Source organism: Dendropsophus ebraccatus, chromosome 14 (assembly GCF_027789765.1).
Source record: "Dendropsophus ebraccatus isolate aDenEbr1 chromosome 14, aDenEbr1.pat, whole genome shotgun sequence".
NCBI lineage: Eukaryota > Metazoa > Chordata > Amphibia > Anura > Hylidae > Dendropsophus > Dendropsophus ebraccatus.
The window spans coordinates 78,872,558-78,896,173 of record NC_091467.1 but is presented as its reverse complement, the minus strand read 5'-3'; the positions used below and the strand labels follow the sequence as shown (position 1 = coordinate 78,896,173).

The following is a 23,616-nucleotide window of genomic DNA, read 5'->3' as shown; positions in this document are numbered from 1 at the left end:
CATCACTACAGAAACAATAGTAGCAGCCCATCACTACAGGAACAATAGCAGCAGCCCATCACTACAGGAACAATAGCAGCAGCCCATCACTACAGGAACAATAGCCACCGCCCGGCACCACAGGAACAATAGCCACCGCCCGGGCACCAGAGGAACAATGGCCACCACACAGCACCACAGGAACAATAGCCACCGCCCCGCACCACAGGAACAATAGGCACCACAGGAACAATAGCCACCGCCCGGCACCACAGGAACAATAACCACTGCCCGGGCACCAGAGGAACAATGGCCACCACACAGCACCACAGCCACCGCACGGCACCAAAGAAACAATGGCCACCGTACTGCGCCATCATGCAGAACCTGCGTCTGTTGTAGGGCTGACACAAAATTCTACACTTGCTCGAGAACATGAATAGATTTTTGCATGGCTTATTCTGTAAACCTTGATAACTTTGATCGCCTCCTCCCTGCCTTGCTGCACCCCCTCCCCCACCTGCGATCTGATGAGCGGAGGTTATGGCTGGTGTACAACACAGAAAAGATAGGACTGTGCGCCAGGGGCACAACAATGAGGTTTCCCAAAGAGTTTATTTTTTTCTTTTAGTATTGAGATGCCTTGGGATCCCCAATCGTATTGTGACTAACTTCACCTCGGCCCACGACACAGATGAAACTCTGAGTGTTGATACCTATTATGACCCTGCTGGCAAAGATCTAGGAGGCAAGGACAGTGTTTGGTAAGAACTCAATGTAACCATTCAATGGAATGGATACAATTATCCTGTATTGCTCTGTTATCCTTCTATTGCTCTTTGTTATTCTTCTATTGTGCTTTGTTATCCATGTATTGCCTTTTTAAGGCTATGTTCACACTATGTATCTGTGCGGCTGTATTTTTTATGCGGCTGAAAATGTGCGGCAGAAACTACGACCGTTTACAGGAATCGCTATTACCGGGTTTGCGATCCTCTGCAGTATTGCCGATGTCTCTCATGGTTAATATATTGAATTAATAAAACACATTTTCAGACTGCACCCATGTCAGACTGCACCCATCCCAGCAAGGAAGGGTTAACTGACCCCCCCCTTCCTTGCTGGGAGGGGTTGCAGTGCTGGGGAGGGGGTGGGGAGAGCTCTATACTCACCCCAATGTGTCCTCTTCACTGGTCCGCAGCACAATGAAGTCACTGTACTGCGGACCGGCTCATTATATGTGCGCTGAGCCGATCAGCCAATCAGCTGAGCGCACATAGAATTCTAAATGTTTCTTCTAATAAGGCTATTGTGATAACATAATTAGAAGAAACATTTGATGTTTTCATTAAAGTAAAGTGATGATTAGTACAGAAAGCTCTATTACCGGCAATATGAATTAACGGCTTATGGAGCTTCCTGTACTAATTAATATTTAATTAATAAAACACATTTTCGTTGAAATAAAATCAGTTTCGTTGGTCAATAATTTAATTCTAACGAATCCATCATTGTGCAATTAAATATACTGTCAAAAAATAAATATATATATATATATATATATAAATATACATTTATTGCTCTTTGTTATCCTTGTATTGCTGTTATCCTTGTAGTTTGCTTTGTTATCCTTGTATTGCTGTTATCCTTGTAGTTGCTTTGTTATCCTTGTATTGCTCTTTGTATTGTGCTTTTTTATTCTTGTAGTACACTTTATCATTCCTGTATTGCTCTTTGTTATCCTTGTATTGCTCTTTGTTATCCTTGTATTGCTCTTTGTTATCCTTGTATTGCTGTTATCCTTGTATTGCTCGTTGTTATCCTTGTATTGCCTCTTTGTTATCCTTGTAGTTTGCTTTGTTATCCTTGTATTGTGCTTTGTTATCCTTGTATTGCTCTTTGTTATCCTTGTATTTGCTCTTTGTTATCCTTGTATTGCTCTTTGTTATCCTTGTATTGCTTTGTTATCCTTGTATTGCTCTTTGTTATCCTTGTATTGCTCTTTGTTATCCTTGTATTGCTCCTTTGTTATCCTTGTAGTTTGGTTTGTTATCCTTGTATTGCTCTTTGTTATCCTTGTAGTTTGCTTTGTTATCCTTGTATTGCTCTTTGTTATCCTTGTAGTTTGCTTTGTTATCCTTGTATTGCTCTTTGTTATCCTTGTATTGCTCTTTGTTATCCTTGTAGTTTGGTTTTGTTATCCTTGTATTGCTCTTTGTTATCCTTGTAGTTTGCTTGTTATCCCTGTATTGCTCTTTGTTATCCTTGTAGTTTTCTTTGTATCCTTGTAGTTTGCTTTGTTATCCTCGTATTGCTCTTTGTTATCCTTGTATTGCTCTTTGTTATCCTTGTATTGCTGTTATCCTTGTATTGCTCTTTGTTATCCTTGTAGTTTGCTTTGTTATCCTTGTATTGCTCTTTGTTATCCTTGTATTGCTCTTTGTTATCCTTGTATTGCTCTTTGTTATCCTTGTATTGCTCTTTGTTATCCTTGTAGTTTGCTTTGTTATCCTTGTATTGCTCTTTGTTATCCTTGTAGTTTGCTTTGTTATCCTTGTAGTTTGCTTTGTTATCCTTGTATTGCTCTTTGTTATCCTTGTATTGCTCTTTGTTATCCTTGTATTGTGCTTTGTTATCCTTGTATTGCTCTTTGTTATCCTTGTATTGCTCTTTGTTATCCTTGTAGTTTGCTTTGTTATCCTTGTATTGCTTTTTGTATTGTGCTTTTTTATTCTTGTAGTACACTTTATCATTCCTGTATTGCTCTTTGTTATCCTTGTATTGCTCTTTGTATTGCTCTTTGTTATCCTTGTATTGCTCTTTGTTATCCTTGTATTGTGCTTTGTTATCCTTGTATTGCTCTTTGTTATCCTTGTATTGCTCTTTGTTATCCTTGTATTGCTCTTTGTTATCCTTGTATTGCTCTTTGTTATCCTTGTATTGCTCTTTGTTATCCTTGTATTGCTCTTTGTTATCCTTGTATTGTGCTTTGTTATCCTTGTATTGCTCTTTGTTATCCCTGTATTTCTCTTTGTTATCCTTGTATTGTGCTTTGTTATCCTTGTATTGCTCTTTGTTATCCTTGTATTGTGCTTTGTTATCCTTGTATTGCTCTTTGTTATCCTTGTATTTCTCTTTGTTATCCTTGTATTGTGCTTTGTTATCCTTGTATTGCTCTTTGTTATCCCTGTATTTCTCTTTGTTATCCTTGTATTGTGCTTTGTTATCCTTGTATTGCTCTTTGTTATCCTTGTATTGTGCTTTGTTATCCTTGTATTGCTCTTTGTTATCCCTGTATTTCTCTTTGTTATCCCTGTATTTCTCTTTGTTATCCCTTGTATTGCTCTTTGTTATCCCTGTATTTCTCTTTGTTATCCCTGTATTGCTCTTTGTTATCCTTTGTATTGCTCTTTGTTATCCTTGTATTGCTCTTTGTTATCCCTTGTAATAAGGATGAGGTTTTAAAAAAGAAGGAAAAGTGTGCTTTGGAGGGAAATTTGAATGATCCAGGACGGCAGAAGAAAACTTGTAGGTAAAAATATGGTGGATTTTAATTCTTCACCAAAGGAGGTACAAATATCATATAAACAGGATATCAGTCATAAGAGAAATAAGGCAATAGTCTTACAAATGTCTAGAATGTCTCTGTGGTTCAAGTCTCAGAGTCCCAAAAATGATGGGGATGTCGTCTCTTTCCAATGGTGACTCCAGATTTTGGCTAGAGAACAAAGAACTTCCTTGGGTGAATTCCTGAGGTGGGGGCTAATAAACCCCAGATGTGCGTGGAGGCTTCTCTTGAAAGATGGTATACAAAAAGACCCCCCCAACCAACTAACCTTCTAAGTCTATATACTCTCTTGACCGGGAAAATATATACACTTATGCCCAAATATGGTTACACCCAGTACAACTTATATCCCAAAAATGGTTTATACTGGCAAAGCTCCAAGTGGATTGGTCAAGCTGGACAAGTAGCTATATCTCACTATGATCCATACATTACCCACGTGACCATTTAGACACGACCATATTAGGACTTCCAGTCATCCACCATTTTGGAGGTCAAGAAATTACTAGGTGAGAGTTCAGCCCTATACTCAATATGAGAGTGGAGAAGAGAATGAGACTGGAATACAGTGTAGATATATCTTGGATGATAATAATTTGATTCCACTAATGCCAAAGATAATATGATCCATTCAGCCATTAATAAGGTTAGATGTTATAGATGGGGTTACAGGTTATTAGTTTTTTACATTTCCCCCTCTTTATGCTTTGGAGATAATTTCCAAGCATAAAATTTTCATTGCAAACCCATTCATTCCTCCATTCGTATCACATTCGTATCACATTCATCCGTCACCGCATGTCACACTTTGTCATGGATCGTATTATTTTGCTTGGCTTGTGGTATAACTTGTTCCAAATTGTTTACAGACTTAGTATTTTGTATTCTCTTCACCATTTCTCTTATTATATTGTCTCCTTTGTTTACCTCTAATTTTACCTTACTATACAATTTTTTCATTCTATACATCAGGAATATTTGATAAATAATACATAATAATACAAGAATAGAAATAATAACAATAGGATTAGATAATATGTTTCCTGCCACAGAATTCACAGAAGTTTTCGACCACATATTTACAGATTTCTTTAAGTTTTTCCACCAACTATACCCTGACATCTGATCCCATTCATGTCGGATTTGTTCCAATTGGCCCTGTTGGTGTTGGAAAGTAATATCAGCATTCTGTAATTGTTTCTGTAACATTTCCAATAGCCCTTTATCCTTCTTTATCTCCTCAGTCCATTGCTGCCAAGGGAACTGATTTACCTGAGTAAGATTTAGTTGTATCGGTAACGTTTCTGAGATGTTCTGTAGGGAGAGACGTACACTGATCTTTTTCCCCTGTATCTCTATGGCTTTTACATCGCCTTCTATACAATATAATCCTCTAGATAAAGTCTCTCTATGGATACAAGTGCTAAAAAATGCTGTTACCACTTCCTCCTCCAACATCACCTGGAAACAGATTTTCCTCAATTCCACCTGAGTTACAAGATCATTGATAGATGTCACCGTCTCAACTCTTGCCTGGCATGATGTCTGATTGTGATAGCAAGAATGATGGATAACCTTGTCTTGACCCATTAAACAAATGATCTTAGAATCAAAGTGCAGACATGATGATAAGTCTAATTGTACCAAATCATCCCCCTCAACTACAAACTGTGTGCATTGTAAGTGATAGAGAATGACCTGTGTATCACTAACAGGAATACCTAATACTGTGACAGGAATGAGTGACTGTTCGTTCCCAGTTATTGTATTAATGAGGTGCCAATACAAACCTCTTCATCACAGCCGTTCCACTTATTTACCCATAACTCCATGTGTCTAAGCTGAAGCCATAACATTCGGGTAAATTTTTCAATAGACCTAAAGGTACGATGCCACCTTGCAAAGCCTGAGTGATCATCTTTAGGTTAGTTGAGTACTCCACTTGGATCTCTAGACAAGCCCTGGAGACTTGCGTCTCTCTTGACTTTCTATTAATCCAAGGGAAACCTCCTGAAGATGAGACACTGAGGATCCCAATACTTTGGCTGTATCTAGAATCATACTTTCAACGAGCTGGTTTAACCCTTTTTGTACAGCTACTCCTTTATTACCAATATATCCTCATAGCCTGTTGGAGTACACTCCCATGTTCCTGATTGATTATTGTGTATGTAGTTACCCTGAAACTGTGTAAACCCAGTCTTAGGTCCTGCCTTTATATTCATTCTATGGTGGCATTATGTTCAAAATGGATTTCTACACAACATGTAGCTTCATATCCCACACAAAGATTCCCAACTAAGTCATTGGCAGTATCAATGTCTCCTGTATCCAACAAATCATCAACGATGGTAACTTCTCCAGATTTGCGTGAGATCAGTTCCTTCTGAGTGGTTCCTTGAATTCGCTTGCAGATCGTTTGGAAGAATAATGATGTACTTCATATATCGTACATATGGATAATATGAGAAATATTGGTGTTAGGAAACACCTCTTCTTCACATCCTGTAGACATCGACTTCCCTCTTGAAGATTTCGCTCCGTCCGGAGATGACTTTTATTCGTCATTTTACTTCTGAGAGGTTTGACCTGTAAAGACAAGCAGTATCATTAATCAGGTACATACAGTTTGCACTGATCAACATGTATCCATAACTTATGCTGTCTACGCTTATTTTTAATCGTCTTAGCTGTTCTTTGAACTAGGATCATAACCTGACCCATTGTGTCAATGATTTCAAAAGGACCTTCCCAGTTACTTTCCCAAGGTCCACTCTTCCTAAAGGTTTTTTATCATTACAAAAGCTCCCTTTACAAATTTGGAAGAATGAGGAGGTACCATGCGCTGCATTCTAGATGCTGCATGCGGTAGAATCGTTTTCAGGTTCTCTTGGAGTGACTGTAGCCATTTAGTTCTTGCTTATGGCATCTTTCTGTGGTGTCGACAAAAATGGTTCATTAGGAAACACCAGAGGCATTTTCCTACCTGTCATCAATTCAAACGGAGTAAACTGTGTAGTTGAAGAGCTTGACCCTCTGATACTCATGAGTACAAAAGGTATTGCATCAACCCACGTATTACCTCTGTCCAATAACATTTTGGCAATTCTGGACTTAATCGTTCTGTTCATCCTTTCAACAATCCCTGCTGACTGTGGATGATAAGGCACATGGAATCGTTGTTGTATACCTAAGATTGAACATACAGCTTGCATAACTTTGCCAGTAAAATGGCTACCTCGGTCAGAAGATATTAACTTCGGGATCCCCCATGTACAAAAGACATGATTCACCAATGCTCTAGCCGTAGATAAAGCATCGTCTTTCCGGACCGGAACCAGTTCCACCCATTTAGAGAAAACATCCACCACAACTAAGGCGTATCTAAGACCGTTCTTACCCGCAACTAGAGGTCCGATGTAGTCTATTTGTAAAGATGCCCATGCCCCCTCTGCAGGTGCAATCCTCAGAAGTGGAGGTTTCTGTCCTTTCGGCCTTGGATCACTTGAGCACAAACAAGACATGACTGAACAACTCGTTGTACAGTCAATTCCATGGAAGTCCAGAAAAATTTTCCTTTAAGGACTTCCATCAACTTCTGTTGACCCAAATGACCCAGACTTTCATGGTTTTAAAACGAAGTGAACTCCATTTGCAAGTGTTTTGCTACAATGGTAATAAGTTTCCATCTTTTTCATAACACACCACTCCATTTTCACAAACAAATGGATGTTATATTGTTCTTGCATTCAATGATGAACTGATCTTTCATCTGCTCCTCACTGAATGATATCACCTTATTCTCAACAATCTTAATTGGTAAGGCTTCCAGAGATTCAGTCTCCATCACTATCTCTCCTGTCAGAGCTGCCTCTTTTGCAAGAAAATCCGCCTTCTCATTGCCCACAGCTAAATCACTAGTTCCTTTCCTGTGTCCTGGAACTTTGACAATGGCGTATTTGTTAGGATTTTTGGAAGCAAGCTCAAAGATAGTTTGCAATGTGTCTTTGTGGACTAACACCTTGTTAGAAGAATCCACAAATCCTCTTCTTTTCCACACAGATAGGTAATCAGTCAATGATCGAACAACATAAGCACTGTCACTGTAAATTACCAAGGGACCACCGTTCTCTCTCTCATTGAGCTCCAAAACTGTTTTTACAGCTTCAAGTTCTGCTCTCTGAGCTGAGAAACCTCCTGGTAATCTGTACATTAATTCTCGACTTTGGTTTGGAAACCAGATGCCACATCCAGTATGATATGTGCCTCTTAGACAGAAACGTGATCCGTCAACAAAAACTGGGTTATCATCTTCACCTGCTTCTCTTCTGAAGAGAATTGGATACTCCCCCTGAACGTATCAATGCACTCATGACACTCCCCCTCATACTGCATTAGTTGAGGAAGAACGTACTTTGCATTGTGGTCTACTTCAATCTGTTTTGGGGACAAAGATAACAACCAATGTGCAAATCTCTGATGGGAAACACCTGGCACACTCTTTTCAAGAAGAAGTTTCAAAGTAGAGTGAGGAGTTTGCAAAATTAATTTGTCAAATCCCACAATGTGTTCTGTAGCCTTAACTGCAAAATGCACGCCCACTAGATGCCTGGCACAAGTTTCAAATCCCTTCTCCACCGGAGAAAGAAGTTTAGAAAAATAACCAATGATCCTCCATTCATTACCCTGCTGTTGTAACAGGACAGCTGAGACAGCCGTCTCAGACGTATGAACCTGTATTCCAAAGGCCTTTGAGGGATACATTGTAGCCAGAGCTGGAGCTCTCTGCAAATCAAGTTTCAATGCTCAAAAGCCATCTGCTGTTCATTACCCCAAACAAAGGATTTGTCATCATCAGTATCTTTCAATACATCATACAGAGGCTTGGCCTTCTCTGCAAATCCTTCAATGAACTCTCTGGAAAAATTCACAAGACCCAAAAACTGTCTCAAACTTTTGTATGTTGTAGGGACAGGCAACAATGCAATAGTCTCCACTCTTTCCTGTAGGGGGCGTCTCTGACCAGGACTAATCCAAACTCCCAAGTATCTAACCTCATGTTTCAACAGTTGTACTTTCTTTGGGTTCAATTTCAGCCCAGATTCATGCAACACTCTGAACAATTCATCCAACAAAATCAGATGAGTCTCCCTGTCCTCCCGTTGCCAACAAAATGTCATCCACATATTGCAAAATACAATCTGGCCTAGAAAATTTTGACAACACTTTTGCCAACGCCTGATGAAATACACTTGGGGATAGGTGAGCCCCTTGCGGAAGCCTGCAAAAACGTACTGTTCATCGCCAAACGAAAAAGCAAATTTGTACCTCGATTCTTTTTGTATAATTAATGAATAAAAGCCGTTACTTACATCTAACACGGTAAAATATTTCGCCTTGCGTTCAACCACGCCATTATATCAGGTGTGCTGGCCACGATAGGCGCTACATTTGGCGTTATACTTATTAAACAACCTCAAATCCAAAAGCATCCTGACTGATTTGTCACTTTTCATCACTGCCCAAATTGGATTGTTTGTTATTGAATTGGCTTTGCAAACAACTCCTTGTTGAAGAAATCCTTAATTATCTTAGACAAAGGCTCTATGGTTTCTGGCGGCAACTTGTACTGCTTCTGTGGGGGAGGGTCTAATCCATCCACTCTGACTTCAAATCCTTTCAATGTTCCAACCTCATTCCTGAACTGAGCCCATAGAGAAGGATATTTCTGCACAATCTCAACAAGTTCCAGATTATCATTGTCTACCTCTGGCCAAACATGATTTGGAGAAATTTGCTCAACCAAATTAATCCCTGCAACTGAAGCATAATCACTTGGATCAACCACCACAGCTTTACAATTTTTATTGCCTTTCCAGATCACTTGATTTGCTAGATCAATGATCCAGCCTTTGGCTTTCATCAAATCAGTACCAAGAATATTCTGAGAACTAGGACAATACCAAACATCAATCTCTATGCTCAAATAACCAGGAATCTCAAACAAAACTCCTTTCACCAAAGTTGCGTCAGTGGTCCCCTTCCCACTGAAACCAACAATTGTACAAACTGGAGCATTAGGGCTTAACAACATGTGCTGCTTGATTAGTTACACTGAGCTGAGCTCCTGTATCCAAAAGGGACTGTGACGTCATTACCATCGAGAATCCCCCTCACAAACGGCCTTCCACAATTATCCACTGAGAAAGGGGCTACAAGTTCCAGTGAACAATGGGTTAAAACATTCCTTAGTCAATGGGAGGATGGCACACCCTCCTCAGGTCTCCCCTGCCCCCCTGTTGTCCGGAATAGCAGAACCATTCTTTTTCATTTCCTGTATCTGTCTTGTTAGGTCTGCATACGGAGATGTAGAAGTACTTTCTCCAGACACAGAATTTGTAATAGTCGGGGCTGTTGGGACTAAACCATTTTCATGGGACCTAGAAAGTTGTCTATGGAGAAAAGCACGGCACTGATTTTTGATGTGACCAGGCCTCTTACAAAAAAAACACGTGGCCTGAATTCTACCTCTTTTCTGGGTCCTAAATTCCCCCTGTCCAGCAGCCTGATGTATCTGTGGCTTGGGTAGGCTGCCCTGGGTTTGCTCTAAACTGTTGATCACTTTTTATTCTGCACCGTTGCAACCTTAGCCTTTCACCTGATTCACTTTGATTGATCTCCTTATGCGATCAATAAAAGTAGCCGCCTCATGCAAGGATGGCTTTTCTGACGCAATATGCAAAGACAAGAATCCAAATAACCAAACTTTTTCACAAATGCAGCAATCATTTCCGGAGGCTCCTCCCCCTCCTCCACCTTCATTACCATGCGGTACGCTTTCTCAAATTTCATCAGAAATGAGAACGGGTCCTCCTGTGGGCTAACTTTTAATGATTCCAATATAGACAAAGAAGGAGAGGCTCTCCTGTCATAAACAGAAGTAATTGCCTCAACCGATCCGAATCCGAACTATGATAGCCATCGCTCCTCGGAGATGTCTCTAATCTTTTTGACATATGGGAGGGTAACCAAACCTTGAATACTTTATTCTTTTGTTCCTCAGTCAGATTAAACTTATCACAATTCGACTCAAAAAGATCAATGTTAAAGAATGCATCCATCCTGTCATTAAAAGCCGGAATATCCTTTGCTATTTTCATCAACTGATCATGAATTTTCAAATTCAACTTAGCCGCTCTCTCATGCAATTTTCTTCGTTTTATTACATCTGTAGTAATAATCTCTTCGTCCTCGCTATCTATTACATTTCCGGAAACATTCGGATTTGGCACAAATGACCCATCTACAGTAGTTTTACTCTTCTTAGTTAATGTACACACATTTCTGTTATTCCTATGATCAATCCTGTTACCCCTGGATATGTCTGATAACAACTGCGTCTTTACATCAATTTCCTGTTCATACAATTCAAGCTGCTGCGCCAAATGAAACAGTTCTCACAATCTGAATAATCCCTTCTGACTTTGTCTCTGCCTGCTGAACCACACAGACATTTCTTCTTTGACCGTCCTCTATTAGTAAATCATTGAAAATCTTTACCAGATTTAAACATTTCTAAGTTTTTCTTTTCTCTTTATCTATACACAACAATTTCTTGTCCATCAATTTATTACTCTCCAAACATTGCTGATACAATCTCTCCCATAACTGTGCATTTGTCTGACAATTATCAAAGCTAAACTGTACATTGCTTTTACTGGCATAGCTATCAATGAAATCCATCCTCTATATATGATATAAAGAAGGAATGAAAATACTCACACTCTGGTAGCTTTTAGATGTTCTCCTCCTGGGATGCTATCTCCGCCACCGCCTGGATGCTGAAGACGCTTCCGTTGTGACTCCTTTAATAGCCTTTAAATCCCGGACTGTAAACCTCGTGCTTCAGGTCCTTTTCTTTGTTTATTTATTTGTCCGTAACCTTGTACAAACAACGCACAAGTCTGTCCCCCCTGAACGAGGTGAGGATCCAAAATAAATAAAGAATCTGGTTGGCTCGCCACTCTGTAATAAGGACGAGGTTTAAAAAAGAAGGAAAAGTGTGCTTTGGAGGGAAATTTGAATGATCCAGGACGGCAAAAGAAAACTTGTAGGTAAAAATATGGTGGGTTTAATTCTTCACCAAAGGAGGTACAAATATCATATAAACAGGATATCAGTCATAAGAGAAATAAGGCAATAGTCTTACAAATGTCTTAGAATGTCTCTGTGGTTCAAGTCTCAGAGTCCCAAAATGATGGGGGATGTAGTCTCTTTCCAATGGTGACTGAAGATTTGGCTAGAGAACAAAGAACTTCCTTGGGTGAATCATGAGGTGGGGGCTAACAAACCCCAGATGTGCGTGGAGGCTTCTCTTGAAAGATGGTATACAAAAAGACCCCCCAACCAACTAACCTTCTAAGTCTATATACTCTCCTGACCGGGAAAATATATACACTTATGCCCAAATATGGTTACACCCAGTACAACTTATATCCCAAAAATGGTTATACTGGCAAAGCTCCAAGTGGATTGGTCAAGCTGGACACGTAGCTATATCTCACTATGATCCATACATTACCCACGTGACCATCCTAGACACGACCATATTAGGATCTTCCAGTCATCCACCATTTTGGAGGTCAAGAAATTACTAGGTGAGAGTTCAGCCCTATACTCAATATGAGAGTGGAGAAGAGAATGAGACTGGAATACAGTGTAGATATATCTTGGATGATAATAATTTGATTCCACTAATGCCAAAGATAATATGATCCATTCAGCCATTAATAAGGTTAGATGTTATAGATGGGGTTACAGGTTATTAGTTTTTTACAATTGCTCTTTGTTATCCTTGTATTGCTGTTATCCTTGTATTGCTCTTTGTTATCCTTGTATTGCTCTGTTATCCCTGTATTGCTCTTTGTTATCCTTGTAGTTTGCTTTGTTATCCTTGTATTGCTTTGTTATCCTTGTATTGCTCTTTGTTATCCTTGTATTGCTCTTTGTTATCCTTGTAGTTTGCTTTGTTATCCTTGTATTGCTCTTTGTTATCCTTGTATTGCTCTTTGTTATCCTTGTAGTTTGCTTTGTTATCCTTGTATTGCTCTTTGTTATCCTTGTATTTGCTGTTATCCTTGTATTGCTCTTTGTTATCCTTGTAGTTTGCTTTATCCTTGTATTGCTCTTTGTTATCCTTGTATTGCTTTTTGTATTGTGCTTTTTATTCTTGTAGTACACTTTATCATTCCTGTATTGCTCTTTGTTATCCTTGTATTGCTTTGTTATCCTTGTATTGCTCTTTGCTTATCCTTGTATTGCTCTGTTATCCCTGTATTGCTCTTTGTTATCCTTGTAGTTTGCTTTGTTATCCTTGTATTGCTTTGTTATCCTTGTATTGCTCTTTGTTATCCTTGTATTGCTCTTTGTTATCCTTGTAGTTTGCTTTGTTATCCTGTATTGCTCTTTGTTATCCTTGTATTGCTCTTTGTTATCCTTGTAGTTTGCTTTGTTATCCTTGTATTGCTCTTTGTTATCCTTGTATTGCTCTTTGTTATCCTTGTAGTTTGCTTTGTTATCCTTGTATTGCTCTTTGTTATCCTTGTATTGCTCTTTGTTATCCTTGTATTGCTCTTTGTTATCCTTGTATTGCTCTTTGTTATCCTTGTAGTTTGCTTTGTTATCCTTGTATTGCTGTTATCCTTGTATTGCTCTTTGTTATCCTTGTATTGCTGTTATCCTTGTATTGCTCTTTGTATCCTTGTATTGCTCTTTGTTATCCTTGTATTGCTCTTTGTTATCCTTGTATTGCTCTTTGTTATCCTTGTAGTTTGCTTTGTTATCCTTGTATTGCTCTTTGTTATCCTTGTATTGCTCTTTGTTATCCTTGTATTGCTCTTTGTTATCCTTGTATTGCTTTTTGTATTGTCCTTTATATTCTTGTAGTACACTTTATCATTCCTGTATTGCTCTTTGTTATCCTTGTAGTTCTTCAGTTTATGATTTTATTTATTCAGTAGAAATAAAATGAATGACATAATTCAATGGGTAAGTGATGATACACATGTATGAAAGCTACCCTGCTGTATACAGATTATAATCAGAAGGTATCATTAGGGGTAGTAAGGGACGGGCACCTACCACTGACTGCCAGGGGTGTGCCAGCTAACCAGACATTCAGATAGAAGTGAAGGGCAGTATAATGCTATCATCCCTACATTGTCACTATTCTGGTTCATTGTAATTCTTTTTATTACTATCATTCTTCTTCCTCATCTTGGCTTTGAAATGTTCTCCTTTTTTTGATTAGGAATTTTCATGTATGGAATGAAGCTTGGTTCACCAGAGACGACCTTGGATCATTCTATAATGGATGGCAGGTTCTGGATGCAACTCCGCAAGAGACAAGTGAAGGTTTGATCAACCGATAATTCATATATATATATTTTTATATATACCCCCACATATATATGCTGATGGGGTAACAGAGGGATTATCAGCCATTCTACTGAATTCAGTGGGTGGAGGGGCACATTATACAGCCCCGGACACCCCCTGTGGGTGGTGGTTGGTGATTCGGTCGGCTCCTACTGCTATAGGTACAATGTTTATTATTGCCCTTTCTCTGATCAGTCCTCTGTCCCCAGTAATAGCTCATGTTCAAACAATCAGCCGACGTGAACAGAACATGAAGGAGAAAGAAGAGCAACGATGGTGACGGACCGCCGCTATCTCCTGTGGGCCACCTATAGAAGCCCGGCCTCCCACCCCCCCCCCCCCCCCCCCCCCCCCCCCCCCCCCGGCTCGATGTTGTTGCGTGTAATAGCACAGACAGCGAGCACTTACCAAACAGGTCCTCCTAAATAGCACTTACCTGACAGGCCCTCCTAAATATCAGGTCGTGCAATAGGGTCCTACCATAGGCCATGTTCACACGTTTTTTTAGCTCCTTTTTAAAATGACATCCGTTATTGTGAGGCAAAAATAGTGGACGTCATTTAGCAGCTGGCCTCCCCTTTAGTGCGCTGACGGGTGTTTGTACATGATACTAGTTTGGTTACTAATTGGCCTTGGGATGCGGCTTAATTGAAAAGTCCATTGAATTTAATAGTAAAAAAACGGAGAGAAAGAACAGTGAAAAACAAAAACTGTGTATGACCAACTAATGAAAAACGTCCCGTTTGCAAAAGTAGTCCGAAAAGAATTGTCATGTTCATTATTTTGACATCCGCTGCAAAAAAGTCCGTTATTCCATACCACTGTGCGCATTGGACGTCCGTCTTCCCATTGACTTCAATGCATTGCCATCCGCGGTCAGTTAAATCACGGCAAGAACGGACGTTTTTTAAAATATGAAGATCAGACGCCTTTTCAATATTTTTGACGTTGTGTGAACATAGCCTAATCCTGCGTATCAGCACCAGAATCCATCGAGCAGATTCCAGACAAATTCTGGGACACAAAATAATAAAAAATAAATATAAAAAAAATGTCAAAGTTCTTTAGTCGAAACTTTAAACTGTTCCTTAAACCAGTGATTTTCAACCTTTTTTGAGCCGCGGCACACTTTTTATACTTAAAAAATCCCGGGGCACCACCAACCAAAATGGCACAAAATGACACTAAAACAGTACATATTATACATATAGTTAATAATACAGATTCTAAATGTATTTATACTTACTCAGTGTGAAACCTGGGCCTGTTTTCTTCTACTCTCCTGTGCTTCTCTCCCCCATGCTTCTCTCCACCATACTTCTCTCCCCCATACTTATCCCCCCTGCTTCTCTCCCCCATACTTATCCCCCCTGCTTCTCTCCCCCATACTTATCCCCCCTGCTTCTCTCCCCCATACTTAACCCCCCTGCTTCTCTCCCCCATACTTAACCCCCCTGCTTCTCTCCCCCATACTTAACCCCCCTGCTTCTCTCCCCCATACTTAACCCCCCTGCTTCTCTCCCCCATACTTAACCCCCCTGCTTCTCTCCCCCATACTCTCCCCCCTGCTTCTCTCCCCCATACTTATCCCCCCTGCTTCTCTCCCCCATACTTATCCCCCCTGCTTCTCTCCCCCATACTTATCCCCCCTGCTTCTCTCCCCCATACTTATCCCCCCTGCTTCTCTCCCCCCTGCTTCTCTCCCCCATACTTATCCCCCCTGCTTCTCTCCCCCATACTTTTCCCCCCTGCTTCTCTCCCCCATACTTATCCCCCCTGCTTCTCTTCCCCCTGCTCTCTCCCCCATACTTATCCCCCTGCTTCTCTCCCCCATACTTATCCCCCCTGCTTCTCTCCCCCATACTTATCCCCCCTGCTTCTCTCCCCTATACTTATCCCCCCTGCTTCTCTCCCCCATACTTATCCCCCCTGCTTCTCTCCCCCATACTTCTCCCCCCTGCTTCTCTCCCCCATACTTATCCCCCCTGCTTCTCTCCCCCATACTTTTCCCCCCTGCTTCTCTCCGCCATACTTTTCCCCCCTGCTTCTCTCCCCCATACTTATCCCCCCTGCTTCTCTCCCCCCTGCTTCTCTCCCCCATACTTATCCCCCCTGCTTCTCTCCCCCATACTTATCCCCCCTGCTTCTCCCCCCATACTTATCCCCCCTGCTTCTCTCCCCCATACTTATCCCCCCTGCTTCTCTCCCCCATACTTATCCCCCCTGCTTCTCTCCCCCATACTTATCCCCCCTGCTTCTCTCCCCCATACTTCTCCCCCCTGCTTCTCTCCTGTGCTTCTCTCCCCCATACTTCTCCCCCCTGCTTCTCTCCTGTGCTTCTCTCCCCCCTGCTTCTCTCCTGTGCTTCTCTCCCCCATACTTCTCCCCCTGCTTCTCTCCTGTGCTTCTCTCCACCATACTTCTCTCCTGTGCTTCTCTCCACCATACTTCTCTCCTGTGCTTCTCTCCACCATACTTCTCCCCATACTTCTCTCCTGTGCTTCTCCCCCATGCTTCTCTCCACCATACTTCTCTCCTGTGCTTCTCTCCACCATACTTCTCCCCCTGCTTCTCTCCTGTGCTTCTCTCCCCCATGCTTCTCTCCACCATACTTCTCCCCCCTGCTTCTCTCCCCCATGCTTCTCTCCTGTGCTTCTCTCCCCCATACTTCTCTCCACCATACTTCTCCCCCTGCTTCTCTCCTGTGCTTCTCTCCCCCATGCTTCTCTCCACCATACTTCTCCCCCTGCTTCTCTCCCCATGCTTCTCTCCTGTGCTTCTCTCCACCATACTTCTCCCCCCTGCTTCTCTCCACCATACTTCTCCCCCCTGCTTCTCTCCTGTGCTTCTCTCCCCCATACTTCTCCCCCCTGCTTCTCTCCCCCTGCTTCTCTCCACCATACTTCTCCCCCTGCTTCTCTCCTGTGCTTCTCTCCTGTGCTTCTCTCCACCATACTTCTCCCCCATACTTCTCTCCTGTGCTTCTCTCCTGTGCTTCTCTCCACCATACTTCTCCCCCATACTTCTCCCCCCTGCTTCTCTCCTGTGCTTCTCTCCCCCATACTTCTCCCCCCTGCTTCTCTCCTGTGCTTCTCTCCCCCATACTTCTCCCCCTGCTTCTCTCCACCATACTTCTCCCCCTGGGCTTCTCTCCTGTGCTTCTCTCCACCATACTTCTCTCCTGTGCTTCTCTCCACCATACTTCTCTCCTGTGCTTCTCTCCACCATACTTCTCTCCTGTGCTTCTCTCCCCATACTTCTCTCCTGTGCTTCTCTCCACCATACTTCTCCCCCATACTTCTCTGCTGTGCTTCTCTCCCCCATGCTTCTCTCCACCATACTTCTCTCCTGTGCTTCTCTCCACCATACTTCTCCCCCCTGCTTCTCTCCTGTGCTTCTCTCCCCATGCTTCTCTCCACCATACTTCCCCCCTGCTTCTCTCCTGTGCTTCTCTCCCCCATGCTTCTCCCCCTGCTTCTCTCCACCATACTTCTCCCCCTGCTTCTCTCCACCATACTTCTCCCCCTGCTTCTCTCCTGTGCTTCTCTCCCCCATACTTCTCCCCCTGCTTCTCTCCCCTGCTTCTCTCCATCATACTTCTCCCCCCTGCTCTTCCTGTGCTTCTCTCCCATGCTTCTCTCCTGTGCTTCTCTCCACCATACTTCTCCCCCATACTTCTCTCCTGTGCTTCTCTCCACCATACTTCTCTCCTGTGCTTCTCTCCCTGCTTCTCCCCCTGTGCTTCTCTCCACCATACTTCTCCCCCCTGCTTCTCTCCCCCATGCTTCTCTCCTGTGCTTCTCTCCCCCATACTTCTCTCCACCATACTTCTCCCCCTGCTTCTCTCCTGTGCTTCTCTCCCCCATGCTTCTCTCCACCATACTTCTCCCCCTGCTTCTCTCCCCCATGCTTCTCTCCTGTGCTTCTCTCCACCATACTTCTCCCCTGCTTCTCTCCACCATACTTCTCCCCCCTGCTTCTCTCCTGTGCTTCTCTCCCCCATACTTCTCCCCCCTGCTTCTCTCCCCCTGCTTCTCTCCATCATACTTCTCCCCCCTGCTTCTCTCCTGTGCTTCTCTCCTGTGCTTCTCTCCACCATACTTCTCCCCCATACTTCTCTCCTGTGCTTCTCTCCTGTGCTTCTCTCCACCATACTTCTCCCCCATACTTCTCCCCCCTGCTTCTCTCCTGTGCTTCTCTCCCCCATACTTCTCCCCCCTGCTTCTCTCCTGTGCTTCTCTCCCCCATACTTCTCCCCCCTGCTTCTCTCCACCATACTTCTCCCCCTGGGCTTCTCTCCTGTGCTTCTCTCCACCATACTTCTCTCCTGTGCTTCTCTCCACCATACTTCTCTCCTGTGCTTCTCTCCACCATACTTCTCTCCTGTGCTTCTCTCCACCATATACTTCTCCCCCATACTTCTCTCCTGTGCTTCTCTCCCCCATGCTTCTCTCCACCATACTTCTCTCCTGTGCTTCTTCCACCATACTTCTCCCCCCTGCTTCTCTCCTGTGCTTCTCTCCCCCATGCTTCTCTCACCATACTTCTCCCCCCTGCTTTCTCCTGTGCTTCTCCCCCCTGCTTCTCTCCACCATACTTCTCCCCCTGCTTCTCTCCACCATACTTCTCCCCCTGCTTCTCTCCTGTGCTTCTCTCCCCCATACTTCTCCCCCCCTGCTTCTCTCCCCCTGCTTCTCTCCATCATACTTCTCCCCCCTGCTTCTCTCCTGTGCTTCTCTCCCCCATGCTTCTCTCCTGTGCTTCTCTCCACCATACTTCTCCCCCCTGCTTCTCTCCTGTGCTTCTCTCACCCCATACTTCTCCCCCTGCTTTCCTCTCCTGTGCTTCTCTCCACCATACTTCTCCCCCCTGCTTCTCTCCACCATACTTCTCCCCCTGGGCTTCTCTCCTGTGCTTCTCTCCACCATACTTCTCTCCTGTGCTTCTCTCCACCATACTTCTCTCCTGTGCTTCTCTCCACCATACTTCTCTCCTGTGCTTCTCTCCACCATACTTCTCTCCCTGTGCTTCTCTCCACCATACTTCTCTCCTGTGCTTCTCTCCACCATTACTTCTCCCCCATACTTCTCTCCTGTGCTTCTCTCCCCCATGCTTCTCTCCACCATACTTCTCTCCTGTGCTTCTCTCATGTGCTTCTCCCCCCTGCTTCTCTCCTGTGCTTCTCTCCCCCATGCTTCTCTCCACCATACTTCTCCCCCCTGCTTCTCTCCTGTGCTTCTCTCCCCCATGCTTCTCCCCCTGCTTCTCTCCACCATACTTCTCCCCCTGCTTCTCTCCACCATACTTCTCCCCCTGCTTCTCTCCTGTGCTTCTCTCCCCCATACTTCTCCCCCCTGCTTCTCTCCCCCTGCTTCTCTCCATCATACTTCTCCCCCTGCTTCTCTCCTGTGCTTCTCTCCCATGCTTCTCTCCTGTGCTTCTCTCCACCATACTTCTCCCCCATATTTCTCTCCTGTGCTTCTCTCCACCATACTTCTCTCCTGTGCTTCTCTCCCCTGCTTCTCCCCCCTGTGCTTCTCTCCTGTGCTCTCTCCACCATACTTCTCCCCCCTTCTTCTCTCCTGTGCTTCTCTCCACCATTCTTCTCTCTTGTGCTTCTCTCCACCATGCTTCTCTCCTGTGCTTCTCTCCACCATACTTCTCCCCCCTTCTTCTCTCCTGTGCTTCTCTCCACCATACTTCGCCCCCCTGCTTCTCTCCCCCATACTTATCCCCCCTGCTTCTCTCCTGTACTTCTCTCCCCCATGCTTCTCTCCTGTGCTTCTCTCCACCATACTTCTCCCCCCTGCTTCTCTCCCCCATCCCCAGGTTTCTCTCCCCCATGCTTCTCTCCCCCATGCTTCTCTCCCCCGTGCTTCTCTCCCCATGCTTCTCTCCTGTGCTTCTCTCCACCATACTTCTCCCCCCTTCTTCTCTCCTGTGCTTCTCTCCACCATACTTCTCTCTTGTGCTTCTCTCCACCATGCTTCTCCCCCCTGTTTCTCTCCCCCCATCCCATGTTTCTCTCCCCCCTGCTTCTCTCCTGTCTCTCCCCCATCCCCAGGTTTCTCTCCCCCCTGCTTCTCTCCCCCTGTTTCTCTCCCCCATCCCCATGTTTCTCTCCCCCCTGCTTCTCTCCCCTGTCTCTCCCCCATCCCCAGGTTTCTCTCCTGTGCTTCTCTCCTGTGCTTCTCTCCCCATGCTTCTCTCCTGTGCTTCTCTCCACCATACTTCTCCCCCCTGCTTCTCTGCTGTTTCTCTCCCCATCCCCAGGTTTTTCTCCCCCATTGTTTTCTCCTGTTTCACAGGGGCACCATAGTTTGGGGAACCTTCCCCGCAGCACACCCGACCATGTGTCGCGGCACACTGGTTGAAAATCACTGCCTTAAACAATGAGGTGGATAGGGTGCTGAATGTACTGCTGTGTGTGTACAGGGGTCTACAGGCTGGGACCGACATCAGTTAAAGCCATCAAACAGGGAGACGTGAAGCTGAAGTACGACGGCCCCTTCGTGTTCTCGGAGGTTAATGCGGATCGCGTCTCCTGGATATACAAGAAGAAGAAGGATCCTATGAGAGGGTTCAAACCAACAGCAGCTCCATTGGGAAATGCACCAGCACAAAAGCTGTGGGCAGCAACAAGAGAACGGACATCACCTCCCATTATAAATATGCTGAAGGTAAGACGATGGAAAGATCCGGGGTTCACCACCTCTAAGAACCTAATCACACAGTGCAGCCCAGAACCAGAGATGCTGCCTGTACTATAGAGCATTTAAAGGGGTTCTGCTACTGGTCTATCCTGAGAATCGCCAATGGTTACCTGACTATCCTGACGCTCATCAGCCTGAATAGAATCATAAGCAGACAGCGCCGTACATTGTGTAGTGGCCGCACAGGGTAACTGCACTTCACTTCCCATTAGTGTAAATGCTAAATGAATGGATCCATCAAAGTCTTGGAAATCCCCTGTCACTAGTTTAAAGCTAGCCATAGGCATGAGGTCATCAGAACTGGCTGATCTTGGATGATGGACCTAGGAGGGTATGGGGGTCACGTTACTATATACGTTCCAGGGGGGGGGTAATCTACTAGGGTAAATCTATACAGTAAAAAATAATAAGATCTCACCCTCTAAGGACGTGTTCTTTCCAAGTAGATTGCAAAGATCTCCCGACTTGTTGGCCGTTTCTGAAGGTTTCGGACTATGGATTATAAAGACTACAATGTATATGGGAGCGGGATTGGCCGTAAATATATTGTTCTCTTATGTTTCTGCAAGGCTCGGCTGCGGAGAGAGAAGCCTACCACAATGCCGTGCTGCAGCTCTATGGACGCAGAAGCTTTGACGAGATGATGATGACACAAGCAGTGAAGGCGCTCCGGCCGCCCTGGTCAGAGTAGCCAGGATGGAGCTCTTCACTAATGTGAACATGAGCGGAAAATTCACAGAATCTGATCCCACTGTGATCGGCCACAATGTCAATCTCGTATTGGTACTCAAGAATTCGGGAGCAGCCAAAAACCTCACCATTAATTTCAGCGTTAGCAGCAGCGGCTACACCAGGCGGGTGGTGAGAAACGTCATGAGTGACAGCATGTCTATTAGCATGGCGGCTAACCAAGGTAACAGCCCTATAGGGATTATGGGGAATTACCCTATAGGGATTATGGGGAAAACCCTGTGGGGATTATGGGGAACAACCCTGTGGGGATTATGGGGAACTACCCTGTGGGGATTATGGGGAACAACCCTATGGGGATTATGGGGAACTACCCTATGGGAATTATGGGGAACAACCCTGTGGGGATTATGGGGAACTACCTGTGGGGATTATGGGGAACTACCCTATGGGGATTATGGGGAACAACCCTATGGGGATTATGGGGAACTACCCTATGGGGATTATGGGGAACTACCCTATGGGATTATGGGGAACAACCCTATGGGGATTATGGGGAACAAGCCTATGGGGATTATGGGAATTACCCTGTGGGGATTATGGGGAACAACCCTATGGGGATTATGGGGAACAACCCTATGGGGATTATGGGGAACAAGCCTATGGGGATTATGGGGAATTACCCTATGGGGATTATGGGGAACAACCCAATGGGGATTATGGGGAATTACCCTGTGGGGATTATGGGGAACTACCCTGTGGGGATTATGGGGAACTACCCTATGGGATTATGGGGAACAACCCTATGGGGATTATGGGGAACAACCCTGTGGGGATTATGGGGAACTACCCTGTGGGGATTATGGGGAGAACAAACCCTGTGGGGATTATGGGGAACAACCCTATGGGGATTATGGGGAACAACCCTATGGGGATTATGGGTACCTGTACTTACACTGTTATATACCCCACCACCCCAGTACTAATCCCTCCAACACTCCACACCCTCCAATACTTACCTGTTATATACTCCACCATGATCCATTACTTACCTGTATATACTCCACCATGATCCAGTACTTACCTGTTATATACTCCACCATGATCCATTACTTACCTGTTATATACTCCACCATGATCCATTACTTACCTGTTATATACTCCACCATGATCCATTACTTACCTGTTATATACTCCACCATGATCCATTACTTACCTGTTATATACTCCACCATGATCCATTACTACCTGTTATATCCTCACCTCCTTCAGTAAATGAAGAGATGAGGATATAAAATATTAGATTTATTGTATTTGATTTCAGAAAGGAGATTCCATTTACAATTCCGTACAGCAGATACGCCGACTGTCTGATGGAGGACAAAGTGCTGGAGGTCTCGGCTTTGTGTCAAGAGACGACGTACAGAAGTTACTGATAACCAAAAGTCATTTACCATACAAAGCCCCTCACTCACCATCAAGGTAAGTCATCTGTCGTATAAGGAAAGCTCTGCCACGTCCCCCGCGCTGAGGACCCCCCCCCCCATCTACAGATATGTATACACACCATATCTGCATCACCCATCAACACTATAATATATATATATATATACACACACACACATCTATATACTGTGGGAGGATATGCTCAGTGTGACCGCTATATGCATCTATAGGCTAAGTTCACACTACGTAAGTATCCGGCCGTAGCGCGTTCCGTGAATAAGCGGCCGGAGATTTACGTAGTTTGCGTACAATGGAAAGTATACGATGTACGGCCGCACAGTTCACACTACGTACGAATTTACGCCCGGATTGTATGCAGCGCCGTAAAAAATGAACCAGACCATTGTTTGAGGACGGAAATGCTGTAACTTACGCCGTAGCGTAACATGCGGTCCCGTACGTAGTGGTGATTCTTCATTTTTTTACACTTTGATTTGCAGATCCAAAAGGTTCTGTGGGGTGTCCGGGCTAGGCGAAGATATCCAAGTAAAAGACCCGCTGTCAGATCGCTACATACGCCGCTCGGGAAGCATACGTAGCTTACGGGCGTAAGTTTGCGGACCGTACGTAGCCGGCCGCAACTTGCGTAAATCCCGGCCGGGAGTTTACACGTATATGTGCGGCTGCGAAATATATGCGGCCGGACATATACGTAGTGTGACATAGCCATATACTGTATAAGATATGCTCAGTAGAGAGAAGGATTGCAGTGTGGCTGCTATA

General features: G+C 44.0%; 1 pseudogene; it reads left to right on the top strand.

Annotated features, from left to right (window-relative positions):
* The window catches only part of LOC138771932 (protein-glutamine gamma-glutamyltransferase E-like), an 82,255-nt pseudogene that overhangs the window by 56,892 nt on the left and 1,747 nt on the right, over positions 1-23,616 (top strand).